Below are 16,188 nucleotides of genomic sequence, written 5' to 3' on the forward strand. Positions count from 1 at the left end.
CTCCCCCAAATCCCCCATATCCGCCATCCCCCATTTCCCCAAGTTAATCCAGCCCTAACCTTAACCTCTGCAATACACGCGCAACTGATGGCGTGCATTCATATACCTGTCTAACACTGTTGCCTTTTACCCCTGCCACCACCCCCCACAGGAGAAGCGCGCACACAACACCAGGGAGCATATGAGGACTGGAGGAGGCCCAGCTGATGAGAGGCCACTGACCGAACATGAGGGAAGGGCCCTGGAACTGGCTGGCGGACCTGAGGACCGGGAGGTTGCTGGTGCAGAGGTCTGGGGCCCACCAGCAAGTGAGCCACCTACAGCCCGTCCCCATATCCCCCCTCCCCCATAATCCCCCCCTCCCCATATCCCCCCCACCCCATATCACCTTATCACTGCCTGCGTGTCTAACCATGCATGCTTCATTGTGTATCGCAGGAGCAAACGTCGGGGCACCCATCCCACAGATGCAGACGGCCCGCATGATGCCTCTCGGAGACCACGGGAGACGGAGAGACCCGGACCCTCGGGCATGCGATGCCCACACGATGCCCCTCTCAGACCACGGGAGACTGAGCGACCTGGAGCAACAAGGAGACGGCGCTCCCGTCTCATGCCACCCAGCAACGAGAGGGGCAGCCACAGGCCCCCGTCACAGCCGAGCCACAAAACCACAACCCAGGACACCCCTACCCAGGACACCACTACCCAGGAAACTGAAATACAGGACAGTGACACAGATTGGATGGGCGGAGACGAATCGCCACCCCAAAGTGCCATGGACTCAGAGTCGGACGATGCGCACCACACAACGCCACTGCTGTCACCAACACCCTCCACCATCGCAGATACGCTCACCTCGGTTGGGCACTTTAGTGATGAGGCATCTGGTACACTCACTGGTGCGCACAACACAGCCGTCCCGGTACAGCAGGTGGAGGTAGGAGCAGCAGAGGGGGCCGGGCGGGTCGGAGGGCAGCCCGGCGCAAGTGAACATCTGCCGCCCAGGTGGATCCCAGGTTCCTGTAGTTACCACACCCACCCATAGGTCCGATGCAACCACCGAACCTGAGACCAGCGAAGAGGGTGACGGCCAGCTTGCGGCGGCTGCAGTCGCAGGTGGAGGAGTCCACCCGTGTCCAGGAGCTGGCAGTGGTGCCGGTCATGCGTGCCACCCAGGCCGACACCGCACGGGTGGCGTCCGCGGTGGAGGCAATGGATGCGGCGGTGTCAGACATGGGGAGCGGTTTGCGAGGCCTGGGGCTTTCCGTGCAGGCGGCGTCTGTGGCCCAGGACATGGCTGCCCTCTCACAGGAGGCCATGAGCCAGCGCCAGCGGCAGATGGCAGAGGGGCTCAACTCCGTGGCACAGTCTCTGAAGGCAATGGTCCAGTCTCAGCAGGCCATGGCCCAGTCTCAGCAGTCCATAGCCCAATCTCTGCAGGCCATGGCCCAGTCTCAGCAGTCCATAGCCCAATCTCTGCAGGCCATGGCCCAGTCTCAGCAGGCCATGGCCCAGTCTCTGCAGGCCATGGCCCAGTCCTCAGCAGGCCATCGCTGAGGGCATCGGCGCCATTGCTCATGTGCAAGCCGGCGTCGCACAGTCACAGACAGGGATTGCCAACCCCCTGAGCTCCATGGCTGCAAACCTGCAGACCCCTGTCGATACCAGCACAGGCCTCCAGGACTGGCAGCGCCAGATGTCGGGGGGGCATCGGATGGCCAGTCCGTTCGCATCCCCCACCCATGTAGAGGCCTGGGGGCCATCGGGCACACCAAGGGAGGAGGAGGTGCTGGGGCCTGTTCCGGGTCCCATTGTAGGGGAGTCCGGAACACCTCAACACCTCGGGCTCCCCCCCTTCCGTCCCAGGTGCATCGGGTGGGCAACGGGCAGGACAGGCTGGCAGCTCGCCATCTCAATTGCCCGGGCCGCAGCCTGGCTCATCTAGGCCAGGACGCCCCAGGAAACGGCCGCCAAAGGGATCCCGTGTCAGAGGTCAGGAATCACAGGAGTCCACCTCCAGTTCTGCTGTACCGTCTGGGAACCACCTAGTCGTAGTCAAAGGGCCCCGTAAGGCCAAAACAATTAGACACTGAGTAAGTTGGCACGGGTGCAGGGCACAGATGAATTTTAGGGGCTAGGGCACGTGCATGAACTCCTTTCGTTATTAAAGTCAATGTTACACCTACAGAAGCTGCCTTTGTGCTCTGTCCAAAGCGTGCGGGGGTGTCATGTACGTTGAGCGGCAAGTGTGTGTGTGAGGGGTGGTCTTACCTCAGCCCCAGGTGAGTCTGCCCCTTCCCCCTGGGCCGCCATCAACATCCCCCCGGGCAGAAGATGGGACCGTGCGCTGCAGTGTCACAGCCGCATGCAGGGATGGTCCGGGTGGATGGTGAAACAGTGGCCATGGATCAGACATAGTCCAACGATGTGGAGCCAGGAGCTCATCGCAGGGGGGGGGGTCATCATCCTCCATAGCCCTGCAATAGACACGCGTCCACCGGCAACTGTGTGAGCCCGCGCCATTGTGCCGCAGGTGGATCGGCAATGGAGGGGTGGTGTGCATGCGGGTGGGGTGGGTGGGGTTGGGGAGGGGGGTGAGGGTGCTGGGTGGGTGGATGGGTGGGGGATGTGGATGGTCGGGTGTTGCCATGGTGTGCGGTCTGTGGCCATACTACCCATTTCCCCACACCCATCTAGTCAGTGAAGCGGGCGTCTATCAGCCTGTCCCGTGCCCGCTGGCCCAGCCGGTAACGGTGGACAGCCACCCGCCCGTGTCTAGCCCATCTGCCCTGACCATTGCCCCCATTCCCCTCATCTGGGGAGGGACTGCGCCTCTTCCTGCTGCTCCTCCACTCCGCTGTCCTCTGCCTGCGGCACATCGCCCCTCTGCTGTGCTATATTGTGCCGACGCAGCACACCACAATGATGCGGCCGACCCTATCTGACCGATACTGGAGGGCGCCCCCAGAGAGGTCCAGGCACCTGAAACGCATCTTCAGCACACCAAAGCACGTCTCTATCACTCCCCTTGTCGGCACATGGGCATCAATTGCAGCGGTTCTCCGCCTCATTGCGTGGCCTCCGTATAGGGTCATCAGCCACGATCGCAATGGGTAGCCCCTGTCGCCCAGCAACCAGCCCCTCAGCCAGAGATGGCGTCCTCGGGGATGTATGACCGCGACAACACGTATGAGTCATGTACACTGCCGGGTAACGGGCGCAGACGTGCAGGACCATTCATGCGGTGGTCGCAGACCACCTGTATGTTCATCGAATAGGTCCCCTTCCTATTGGTGAACACGGCCCTGTTATCTGCAGGTGGCCGCACGGCGACGTGCATCCCATCAATCGCGCCCTGGACCATTGGGAACCCGGCCACGGCAGAGAAGCCCACGGCCCGGGCATCTTGGCTGGCCCGGTCCACAGGGAAGCGGATGTAGCGGTGCGCAATGGCATATGGGGCGTCTGTCACTGCCCCGGATGCACCGGTGCACCGATGTCTGCGATATGCCGGACAGGTCCCCACTCGGTGCCTGGAATGACCCCGTTGCATAAAAGTTCAGGGCCACCGTAACCTTGACGGACCACGGGGAGAGGGTGTCCCCCGCCAGTGCCACGCGGTGACAGGTGTGCCAGCAGGTGGCAGATGTGTGCCACAGTCTCCTGGCTCATCCGGGGTCTCCTCCTGCATTCCCGGTCCGTGAGGTCCTGGTCTGTCAGCCGGGGCCGGTACACACGGGGCGTCCTCGGGTGCCTCCGTTGCCGCCACCCCACCCCCCCGTCCCCCTCCCCGGCATGGACCCCCCCCCCCCGCCCCCGTCCCCCTCCCCGGCTCGGACCCCCCCCTCCCCGGCACGGACCCCCCCCCCCTCCCCCCCTCCCCGGCACGGACGCCACCCGTCCCCCTCCCAGGCACGGAACCCCCCCCCCGTCACGGACACCCCCCGTCCCCCTCCCCGGCACGGACCCATCCCCCCCGTCCACCTCCCCGGGCCGGACCTCCCCCGTCCCCCTCCCCGGCACGGTCCCCCCCTTCCCCCTCCCCGGCACGGACCCCCCCGCCGTACCGCGTCCCCCACGTCCCTCCCCGGCACGGACCCCCCCGCCCCCCTCCCCGGCAGGGACTCACCCCCCGTCCCCTCCACGGCACGGACCCCCCCCGTCCCCCTCCCAGGCACGGACCCCCCGTCCCCGTCCCCCTCCCGGCACGGACCCCCGTCCCCCTCCCCGGCACGGACGCCCCACCGTCCCCCCTCCCCGGCACGGACCCCCCCGTCCCCTCCCCGACACGGACCCCCTGTCCCCGTCCCCCTGCCCAGCACGGACCCCCGTCCCCCGTCCCCCTCCCCCAGCACGGGACACCCCCCCTCCCCGGCACGGACACCCCCCACGTCCCTCCCCGGCATGGACCCCCCCCGTCCCCCTCCCGGCACAGACCGCCCCCGTCTCCCTCCCCGGCATGGACCCCCCCCCCTGGCACGGACCCCCCACCCGTCACGGACCCCCGTCCCCGTCCCCCTCCAGGCACAGACCCCCCCGTCCCCCTCCCGGCACAGACCGGCCCCGTCCCCTCCCCGGCATGGACCCCCCCCCTCCCCGGCACGGACCCCCCCGTCTCCCTCCCCGGCACGGACCCCCCCCGGCACGGACCCCCCCCCGTTCCCCCCCCGGCACGGACCCCCCCCCGTTCCCCTCCCCGGCAACGGACACCCCCCCCCGTCCCCCCTCCCCGGCACGGACCCCCCCCCTCCCGCCCCCCTCCCCTGGCACGGACCCCCCCGTCACCCTCCCCGGCACGGACCCCCCCCGTCCCCGTCCCCCTCCCCGGCACGGACCCCCCGGTCCCCCTCCCCAGCATGGACCTCGCCCCTCCCCGGCACGGACCCCCCCGTCCCCCTCCCCGGCACGGAACCCCCGTCCCCCTCCCCGGCACGGGCCCCCCCCGTCACGGACCCCCCCCCGTCCCCCTCCCAGGCACGGACCCCCCCCCCGGCACGGACCCCCCCCGTTCCCCTCCCCGGCACGGACCCCCCCCCGTCCCCCTCCCCGGCACGGACCCCCCCTCCCGCCCCCCTCCCTGGCACGGACCCCCCCGTCACCCTCCCCGGCACGGACCCCCCCGTCCCCGTCCCCCCTCCCCGGCACGGATCCCCCGGTCCCCCTCCCCAGCATGGACCTCCCCCCTCGCCCCTCCCCGGCACGGACCCCCCGTCCCCTCCCCGGCACAGACCGGCCCCGTCCCCCTCCCCGGCATGGACCCTCCCCGGCACGGACCCCCCCATCCCCCTCCCTGGCACGGACCCCCCCCCGGCACGGACCCCCCCCCGTTCCCCTCCCCGGCACGGACCCCCCCCCGTCCCCCTCCCCGGCACGGACCCCCCCCCCTCCCGCCCCCCTCCCTGGCACGGACCCCCCCGTCACCCTCCCCGGCACGGACCCCCCCGTCCCCGTCCACCTCCCCGGCACGGATCCCCCGGTCCCCCTCCCCAGCATGGACCTCCCCCCTCGCCCCTCCCCGGCACGGACCCCCCCGTCCCCCTCCCCGGCACGGACCCTCCCGTCCCCGTCCCCGGCACGGACCCCCCCACCCCGTCATCCCTCCCTGGCAGGCATCCTCCCGTCCCGGCACACCCCCCCCCCCTCTCGGCACTCCCCCGGAGCCCAGCCCATTCTAACCACCCCCCCACCCGCCCCCGCCGCACACACACACACACAACCTACACACTCCTCTCCCCCACACATACAGACAGCGGCACGCCATCGCCTCACCAGCGGCCAACCCCCCCAGGCCGTCACCCACCTCCACGCTGGTTCGGGCGTCAACCATGAGCACTGGTTGACGCCAATTAATAGGTGGTTTGATTTATGCCGACGTGACCCGTGATCACGCCGGCGGGACTTCGGCCCATCCGGACGGGAGAATATCGGCAGCACCGAAATCCTTTGCCTTGCGCCCACCATGCCATTCTCCGAGGTGTGCGGTGCGATTGACGCCCCCGCCGACTTTTCTCCCTTCGGAGAATTCGGCGGGCGGCGGGGGGGCGGGATTCACACCGCCGCCCGGCGATTCTCCGAAACGGTGGGGGGGCGGAGAATCTCGCCCCAGAATATTACCTTGACATCTGACATTAATGTTAACTTGACTGCACCAAAGAAAATATTCACATTGCTGTGGTAGTTCCCACCTGCTGCTCACACTCATAGACCCTCAGTGTGAACTCACTCACTGTCCATACATACAACTCCCAGTGAGAAGAGGAAGATACAAGCTCTGTGATGGTGTTGTGATTGATCAATAATTGAGATCTGACCACACCAGCGAAACTGTTATGACATCTACAAAGATGTCGGAATATAGGGGCTGGATTCACCACCCCGCCGCGCCATCTTTTTGCCCCGACCCGCTGGCAGGATTCTCCGTTACACCAGCCGGTCAATTGGGTTTCCCATTGTGGGGCAGCCCCGGGCCGTGGGAAACCGGAGAATACCACCCAGGAGGTTTCAAAGTGTGGGTTGCGACCCCCGCAGGTGGGTCGCTGGAGGGTGTAAGAAGGGTCGTGGAGCTAAACCGCCACAGTCTGGATTAGCTTGCAACGGATGGAATTTGTATTCTTAGGCTGGGGATCTCTTACCCTCCTGTGCTTCATTTCTGATAGAGCGAGCATTACTTCTTCCAACATCTGCCTGCCAGATAACATAGAGATTCTGGTGTTCACACCATTTTCAAACGCAATGTTAGATCTGCACTTTTCTCCTGAAAAGCACGATGTCAGTTTCCCTCAAGACAATTCTGGAGTATTACAAGGCAAGGCTGTTCCAACAACGGATGCTACACCCCCCACAGATAATCTGCCATTTATAATAATTCCCATACAAAGCACATTCTAATTTTTAACCAACTTGCAATGTTAAATGGTGGCTATATTTAGGGGAATGGGCAAGAAATCTGTTCAAGTCACTGACTTTTCAACAATTAACTGCAGGTTTAATTGACTATTCCTCCACTAGGGACTTAGGGAAAATGTAAAGCGAACAATTCCGGCCGTATGCTCTCCGTTTAACTAAATTCCCACATCCCCGGAGATTAGGCAAGGCGGAAGAGCGCAAATGTTTTGTAAAATATTGCCATTTGGGGGCGGGTAAAATGGAAACAGAAACAGAACAACACAGAAAAAAGCCTCCAGCTTTATGAGTCTTAAGACACCTGTTGTAAGACTTCTTACTGTGCCCACCCCAGTCCCAACGCCGGCATCTCCACATAATGGTAAACATCGTAGACAGTCCAGCCTGCGAGGACAGATTGTCAACGATTCCACCCCTAATGCTGTTGTTACTTCGTGTTACAACCTGTATAAAATCCCACAGAACGAAGAATTAAAGTATTACATGAAGCTTCAGAGCAAACCCTGGCATTCCTGATCTCAGATCAATAATTTCATAGAAATGTGAGCAGTGCCGGATGGAACAATCATGTTATTTTATCGCTTCCCAAGTTCCAAATGCTTTCTGCTCGCTGCACCATCTCTCTCTCTGGCCAAGCTGTAAAACGTGTTCCATAACAATGGGCGGGGATCTCCCAGCCCTGGGCCGGGCCGGGGAATCGCTGCGACTGGGCCATGCCGCCCTGTCGCCGGCACGCGACTCTCTGCAGAGCAGAGAATCGGTGCCATTGGCGCTGGCGTGGTTGGCGTGGCGCCGGTCGCGGCCCGCTACAAGCGGCCAGCCCACCAATTCTCGAGTCTGGATGGGCCGAGCGGCAGTGAAAAAAAACGGAGTCCCGCCGGTGTCGTTCTAACCTGCTCTGAGCCGGCGGGACCTCGGCGTTGAAGGGTCGGGTGGCGGCCTGTGGGGGGAAGAGGGGGGTCCGACCCCAGGGGGGGGGGGGGGAGCCTCAGATATGCCCTGCCTCTCTAGATGGGGGCCTCCTTTCCTACGGGCCGTCCCCTATAGCCCTGTGCCATGTTGCAATTGGGGCTGACGCGCTGAAGGAGGCCACTGCGCATGCGCGCGTTGGCGCTGGCACCACTGCGCATGCGCGGATCCCCTGGCCAGAATTAGGCCTGCCAGAGGCCCTTTCACGCTGTCGTAAAACACGACGGTGTTTATGATGGCGTGGACACTCTGCCGTGGGATAAGAGAATCCTGCCCTTTGTGTTTACAATCGAAAATCGCAATTAAACGCAAGAGCGGAATAAATACGAGACACAAAAAAAGTTTGAGGTGAGTTGGCAGGTTTTACTCGATGGCAGGAGCAGATACTGGAAGATGTCGGTGGAAGAAGCCTGAAATTCAATGGAAGGTTGTTGACAGGAAATTACACAAAGCTGGGTAGGCAGGAGGCAACGCATAATTCTGATTGGAGTGAGATCGTGAGGACTAAGCAGGCTTACCTGTCACTTTAAATGTAAGACAACGCGACACCGCTCTGAAGTTCAGCAGATTGACAAAAGTGGGTCTGGAAAAGAAAGTTTGAAAAACGCTGCTGTACGGTGCTAATTCACCTGGAGCAGTAGTTCCCACCCTTTTATACGTCATGGCACACCTTCATACCATAAAGATATTTGAGGCACGCCTCCTATTTCTCCAACTGAATGCTCTCAGGATAAAAGCCTCAAGATGTAAAAAACCTTTTATCTTGAAAACCTACTAAACACACGTCCAGCCACCATTTACAGTAATTTGCATTAGTTTACAGTCAAATACAGTTCAAGTCAAATACAACAGGCCGGATTCTCCGATTGCCAACGGTGAAATCGCGTTCGGTGATTGACTGGGGAATCAGTTAGCACGCCAAAATTGTGGGGGGGGGGGGCGTGGGGCGACGCCGATTTTCGGGGGCGCCGTTCCCTCAAAATTGCCGTCATCACTGAGTACGCTGCACGCCGTTGGGACAACGTCAGCACGTCAACTGAGGCCCTCCCCCGATGCTCCCCACCTGATGGGCTGACTTTTCGACGGCGTACGTCACATAAGCGCACAGTTTTTGAGGACATCGTGTGGCGGCTGCGGACTGTGTCCAGCACCGCCACAGTCGGGGGCGGAGGTGTTCCGCTGGCCGGGGGTATTTTGGCGAGTGCTGGGGGTACTGATGGGGTGTGGTCTGGGGTGGCGAGGGCGGTTACAGTGGGGCACTATGTCACAGGCCGGATCTGCGCACTGCCGGCGCCATGTCGTAAGGGGTTATCAGTGTTGGTAGTTGATAAGATGTTTACTGTGTGTTTAAAAAATGTTAACTGGATTCACAGAATAAACATTGTTTTGTTTTAAAAATACTTAAGATCTCTGTTGCATCACACCTGTAAAGTGGGCCCTGTGCTGCCCATAATCAAAATCGATTAAGATTTGTGGGTCAGGTGAACTCCATGATATACTTTGCTGTTCTCTAAACCCTGGCCCATAACAAATTGGGATCGTCTGGGATAAAAGTCAATCTTTCATGATTGGGTTGGCTTAGTGAATTTAAAGACAGTGAGGGGTAAGCATATTTGTGTTTGCTTTTCAGGAGCGAAATTCTCCGGAAACGGCGCGATGTCCGCCGACTGACGCCCAAAACGGCGCAAATCAGTCGGGCATCGCGCCGCCCCAAAGGTGCGGAATGCACCGCATCTTTGGGGGCCGAGCCCCAACCTTAAGGGGTTAGGTCGGCGCCGGATGAATTTCCGCCCCGCCAGCTGGCGGAAAAGGCCTTTGGTGCCCCGCCAGCTGGCGCGGAAATGACATCTCCGGGCGGCGCATGCGCGTGAGCATTAGCGGCCACTGACGGCATTCCTGCGCATGCGCTGTGGAGGGAGTCTCTTCCGCCTCCGCCATGGTGGAGACCGTGGCGGAGGCGGAAGGGAAAGAGTGCCCCCATGGCACAGGCCCGCCCGCGGATCGGTGGGCCCCGATCGCGGGCCAGGCCACCGTGGAGGCACCCCCAGGACGCCGGAGCCCGCCCGTGCTGCCTTGTCCCGCCGGTAAGGTAGGTGGTTTAATCTAAGCCAGCGGGACAGGCATTTTAGCGGCGGGACTTCCGCCCATCCAGGCCGGAGAATCGCGGGGAGGGGGGCCCGCCAACCGGTGCGGTGCGATGCCTGCCCCCGCCGATTCTCCGGTGCCAGAGAATTCGGCAACCGGTGGGGGCGGGATTCACGCCAGCCCCCAGCGGTTCTCCGACCCAGCGGGGGAGTCGGAGAATTTCGCCCCAGGTGTGGTATTCCAGTTTAAGTAGCGAGTGAGTTGTGGACAATGGCTCTTTCACAGGCTCTGATGTTTTGGGGCATGGAGAAGGTCACACGCAGTACCTTACAAAAAAAGACTAAAAACAGTCTTTTAGATTTGGCAAAAACATTGTAGTTAACATTACCTGACAGAATACAAAAAGATGAGGTACTTATGGTGTTAGCTGAGTGTTAGGGGTGAAAATATTCACATGTAGGCCTGTTTAAGTAAGTAAAGAAGCAGTTTATTATTTCAGATCTGGGAGAAAGATTTGGAGACTACGCAGTCTCGCAATCCTCTTTCTCACTTGAGCTAAGGTTCGCATTGGGTTAATATACAGAATCAAGGGGCGGAATTTGTTGTATTCTCATTTACATGCAATCAATCAACTATATTCGCGTCACAATTCATTACATGCAGTCAATCAATTTTCTTAGCATCCCAGTTATCACATACATGGTTAAAGTGGGTGTTGTCATACCTGCCCCTAACTTCATACAGAAGTCATTCAAAACTAATATGTCCTGTCTACAGCGGGGGGACCTTGAGCTTATACATTGCATTCCTTGTTCTGTGAAGCTGCTTTCAGCAGCTGTTGATACTCCCTAGGTTCGCATGAGGTAGCTTACACAGTTTGTAACTTATTGTTCAGGAATGTGGCTGGTTTGGCCATTTTGTATCTTTAGTATTGCTTTAATAGCTAACAGCCATTTTGTGTCCTTTCTGTTTTAACAAGCATTGTGTATACACTATCTATTTCTACAAATTGCATCTTCTAAACAGGCATCTAAGTCAATGAGTACCTGGGGCGTCATTCTCCGACCCCCCAGAGGGTCGGAGAATGGCCGTTGGCCGCCGTGAATCCCGCCCCCGCCGAAGTCTCCGAAGGGAGAAAAGTCGGCGGGGCGTTAATGGCGCCGCTGCCGCGGAGAATGTCACGGGTCTGCGCAAGGTAGCCGGTTTTCGGCCTGCCGATATTCTCCCTCCCAGATGGGCCGAAGTCCCGTCGTCGTGATGACCGTTCACGTCGACGTGAATCAAACCTCCTTTTCATCGGCGTGACCCGGTACTCCAGGCTCACGCCAACCAGCGAGGAGGTGAGTGACGGCCTGGGGGGTTGGCTCTGGGCAGGAAATGGCGTGGCCGCAGACTGATTGCGTGAGGAGAGGTGTGTCTCGGCTTGTGTGTGTGTGTGTGCGGCGGGGGGGGGGGTGGTTAGAGTAGGCTGGGCTCCGGGGGAGTGCCGGGAGGGGGTCCGTGCCGGGGTGGAGGTTGGGGGTTGGGGGGGGTCCGTGCTGGGGTGGAGGTTGGGGGTTCGGGGGGGTCCGTGCTGGGGTGGAGGTTGGGGGTTGGGGGATTCCGTGCTGGGGTGGAGGTTGGGGAGGGGGTCTGTGCTGGGGTGGAGTTTGGGGGTTGGGGGGGTCCGTGCCGGGGTGGAGGTTGGGGGTTGGGGGGGGGTCCGTGCTGGGGTGGAGGTTGGGGGTTGGGGGGGGGGGTCCGTGCCGGGGTGGAGGTTGGGGAGGGGGTCCATGCTGGGGTGGAGGTTGGGGGTTGGGGGGGGTCCGTGCCGGGGTGGAGGTTGGGGGTTGAGGGGGGGTCCATGCTGGGGTGGAGGTTGGGGAGGGGGTCCGTGCTGGGGTGGAGGCTCGGGGTTGGGGGGGGTTGGGGGGGGTCCGTGCCGGGGTGGAGGTTGGGGGTTGGGGGGGGTCCGTGCTGGGGTGGAGGTTGGGGGTTCGGGGGGGTCCGTGCTGGGGTGGAGGTTGGGGGTTGGGGGATTCCGTGCTGGGGTGGAGGTTGGGGAGGGGGTCTGTGCTGGGGTGGAGTTTGGGGGTTGGGGGGGTCCGTGCCGGGGTGGAGGTTGGGGGTTGGGGGGGGGTCCGTGCTGGGGTGGAGGTTGGGGGTTGGGGGGGGGGTCCGTGCCGGGGTGGAGGTTGGGGAGGGGGTCCATGCTGGGGTGGAGGTTGGGGGTTGGGGGGGGTCCGTGCCGGGGTGGAGGTTGGGGGTTGAGGGGGGGTCCATGCTGGGGTGGAGGTTGGGGAGGGGGTCCGTGCTGGGGTGGAGGCTCGGGGTTGGGGGGGGTTGGGGGGGGTCCGTGCCGGGGTGGAGGTTGGGGGTTGGGGGGGGTCCGTGCTGGGGTGGAGGTTGGGGAGGGGGTCCGTGCTGGGGTGGAGTTTGGGGAGGGGGTCCGTGCTGGGGTGGAGGTTGGGGGTTGGGGGGGGTCCGTGCCGGGGTGGGGGTTGGTGGTTGGGGGGGGTCCGTGCTGGGGAGGAGGTTGGGGGTTGGGGGGGGTCCGTGCTGGGGTGGAGGTTGGGGGTTGGGGGGTGGTCCGTGCTGGGGTGGAGGTTGGGGAGGGGGTCCGTGCTGGGGTGGAGGTTGGGGGGGTGTCCGTGCCGGGATGGAGGTTGGGGGTTGGGGGGGTCAGTGCTGGGGTGGAGGTTGGGGGTTGGGGGGGGGGGGGTCCGTGCCGGGGTGGAGGTTGGGGAGGGGGTCCGTGCCGAGGAGGTTGATGGGAGGGCAAATGAGTTGGTCCACCTGGCCAGGTGCCAGCCTCCAACAGTTGGACCCATGCGGTCCATGCCACCTGGCTGGCGGGAGGAGGGGATATGGGCAATGATGACATGTCGTCGTTCCCCTCCCCCCCACCAGGCCGTCATGTTTTCAGATCATCCAGCGATGTTGGCCGCCGTGGTGGCAGCCGCTCATGTCTATGTTGCCCTGGATGAGGAGGAGGAGGAGGAGGAGGAGCGTGCCAGAGAGGCGGCGCAGGCTGCCGCAGAGGGGCAGGCGGCAGCCGCCCAGGCTGGAGGGACACCTGACCGACAGGACGAGGAGGGGGAGGAGGACGTCGCGGCCCCACGGCAACGGAGGCACCCGAGGGCGCCCCATGTGTACCGGCCCCGGCAGTCATACCAGGACCTCACGGACCGGGAATGCAGGAGGAGACTCCGGATGAGCCGGGAAACCGTGGCACACATCTGCCACCTGCTGGCACACCTGTCACCGCGTGGCACTGGCGGGGGACACCCTCTCCCCGTGTCCGTCAAGGTTACGGTGGCCCTGAACTTTTATGCAATGGGGTCATTCCAGGCACCGAGTGGGGACCTGTCCGGCATATCGCAGACATCGGTGCACCGGTGCATCCGGGCAGTGACAGATGCCCTTTATGCCATGGCGCACCGCTACATCCGCTTCCCCGTGGACCGGGCCAGCCAAGATGCCCGGGCCGTGGGCTTCTCTGCCGTGGCCGGGTTCCCCATGGTCCAGGGCGCCGTGCGGCCACCTGCAGATAACAGGGCCGTGTTCACTAATAGGAAGGGGACCTATTCGATGAACGTACAGGTGGTCTGCGACCACCGCATGATGATCCTGCACGTCTGCGCCCGTCACCCAGGCAGTGTACACGACTCATTCGTGTTGTCGCGGTCATCCATCCCCGGCATGTACGAGGGACGCAATCCCCGGCTGAGGGGCTGGTTGCTGGGCGACAGGGGCTACCCATTGCGATCGTGGCTGATGATGCCTATACGGAGGCCACGCAATGAGGCGGAGAACCGCTACAATGATGCCCATGTAGCGACAAGGGGAGTGATCGAGAGGTGCTTTGGCGTGCTGAAGATGCGTTTCAGGTGCCTGGACCTCTCTGGGGGCGCCCTCCAGTATCGGTCAGATAGGGTCGGCCGCATCATTGTGGTGTGCTGCGTGCTGCACAACATAGCCCAGCAGAGGGGCGATGTGCCGCAGGCAGAGGAGGGCGGAGTGGAGGAGCAGCAGGAAGAGGCACAGTCCTCCCCAGATGAGGGGGATGGGGGCAATGGTCAGGGCAGACGGGGTAGACACAGGCGGGTGGCTGTCCACCGTTACCGGCTGGCCCAGCGGGCACGGGACAGACTGATAGCCGCCCGCTTCACTGACTAGATGGGCGTGGGAATCGGGTAGTATGGCCACAGACCGCACACCATGGCAACAGCCGACCACCCACACACCCCACCCATCCACCCACCCAGCACCCTCACCCCCCTCCCCAACCCCACACACCCCACCCGCATGCACACCACCCCCCCCCCCCATTGCCGATCCACCGGCGGCACAACGGGCCGGGCTCACACAGTTGCGGGTGGACGCGTGTCTATCGCAGGCCATGGAGGATGATGACAACCCGCCCTGCGATGAGCTCATGGCTCTACATCGTTGGACTATGTCTGACCCATGGCCACAGTACCACCATCCACCCGGACCATCCCTGCATGCGGATGTGACACTGCAGCGCACGGTCCCGTCCTCTGCCCGGGGGATGTTGATGGCGGCCCAGGGGGAAGTGGGCAGACTCACCTGGGTCTGAGGTAAGACCACCCCTCACACACACACTTGCGCTCAGCGTACATGACACGCCCGCACACTTTGGACAGAGCACAAAGGCAGCTTCGGTAGGTGTAACATTGACTTTAATAACCAAAGGAGTTCATGCACGTGCCCTAGCCCCTAAAACTCATCTGTGCCCTGCACCCGTGCCAACTTACTCAGTGTCTAATTGTTTGGCCTTACGGGCCCTTTGACTACGTCTACGTGGTTCCCCAGACGGTACAGCAGAACTGGAGGTGAACTCCTGTGATTCCTGCCCTCTGACACTGGATCCCTTTGGCGGCCGTTTCCTGGGGCGTCCTGGCCTAGATGGGCCAGGCTGCGGCCCGGGCGACTGGGATGGCGAGCTGCCAGCCTGTCCTGCCCGTTGCCCACCCGATGCACCTGGGACGGAAGGGGGGGAGTCCGAGGTGTCGCGGTGTACCGGGACCTCCCCTACAGAGGGAGCCGGGATGGACCACACCACCTCCTCCTCCCTCAGGGTGCCCGATGGCCCCCAGGCCTCTACATGGGTGGGGGATGCGAATGGACTGGCCATCCGACACCCCCCCCCGACATCTGGCGCTGCCAGTCCTGGAGGCCCGTGCTGGTATCGACAGGGGTCTGCAGGTTTGCAGCCATGGAGCCCAGGGTGTTGGCCAACCCTGTCTGTGACAGTGCGATGCCGGCTCGCACATGGCCACTGGCGCCGATGCCCTCAGCGATGGCCTGCTGAGACTGGGCCATGGCCTGCAGAGACTGGGCCATGGCCTGCTGAGACTGGGCCATGGCCTGCTGAGACTGGGCCATGGCCTGCAGAGACTGGGCTATGTCCTGCTGAGACTGGGCCATGGTCTGCAGAGACTGGGCTATGGCCTGCTGAGACTGGGCTATGGCGTTGAGCGCCTCTGCCATCTGGCGCTGGCACTGGCTCATGGCCTCCTGTGAGAGGGCAGCCATTTCCTGGGCCACAGACGCCGCCTGCACGGAAGGCCCCAGGCCTCGCAAACCGTTCCCCATGTCTGACACCGTCGCACCCATTGCCTCCACCGCGGACGCCACCCGTGCGGTGTCAGCCTGGGTGGCACGCATGACCGGCACCACTCCCAGCTCCTGGACGCGGGTGGACTCCTCCACCTGCGACCGCAGCCGCCGCAAGCCACCCGTCACCCTATTCGCTCGTCTCCGTGTCGGTGGTTGCATCGGATCTATGTGTGGGTGTGGTAACTGCAGGAACCCGGGATCCATCTGGGCGGCAGATGTTCGCTTGGCCTGGGCTGCCCTCCGACCGCCCGGTCCCTCTGCTGCTCCTACCTCCACCTGCTGTACCGGGACGGCTGTGTTGTGCGCACCAGTGAGTGTACCAGACGCCTCATCACTAAAGTGCCCAACCGTGGTGAGTGTTTCTGCGATGGTGGAGGGTGTTGGTGACAGCAGTGGCGTTGTGTCGTGCTCTTCGTCCCACTCTGACTCCATGGCACTTTGGGGTGGGGGTTCGTCTCCACCCATCCACTCTGAGTCACTGTCCGGTATTTCGTCTTCCCGGGTAGGGGTGTCCTGGGTAGTGCTGTCCCGGGTAGGGGTGTCCTGGGTAGTGCTGTCCCGGGTAGTGGTGTCCTGGGTAGTGGTGTCCCGGGTAGGGGTGTC

At 62.6% G+C, this 16,188-nt stretch overlaps 2 protein-coding genes across 3 annotated transcripts in view; one reads left to right on the top strand and one right to left on the bottom strand.

Annotated features, from left to right (window-relative positions):
• LOC140393954 (methyltransferase-like protein 27) overlaps positions 1-8,536 on the bottom strand; it is a 46,215-nt gene extending 37,679 nt beyond the window's left edge. For both annotated transcript variants that reach the window (XM_072480644.1, XM_072480643.1), the window contains exon 1: positions 8,394-8,536. The gene's annotated coding sequence lies outside the window, so the exon portion shown is untranslated. The remainder of the gene's footprint in view (positions 1-8,393) is intronic.
• LOC140393543 (methyltransferase-like protein 27) overlaps positions 1-16,188 on the top strand; it is a 278,746-nt gene that overhangs the window by 245,451 nt on the left and 17,107 nt on the right. The window lies entirely within an intron of this gene.

Source organism: Scyliorhinus torazame, chromosome 17, assembly GCF_047496885.1.
Source record: "Scyliorhinus torazame isolate Kashiwa2021f chromosome 17, sScyTor2.1, whole genome shotgun sequence".
In the NCBI taxonomy this organism is placed as follows: Eukaryota; Metazoa; Chordata; class Chondrichthyes; order Carcharhiniformes; family Scyliorhinidae; genus Scyliorhinus; species Scyliorhinus torazame.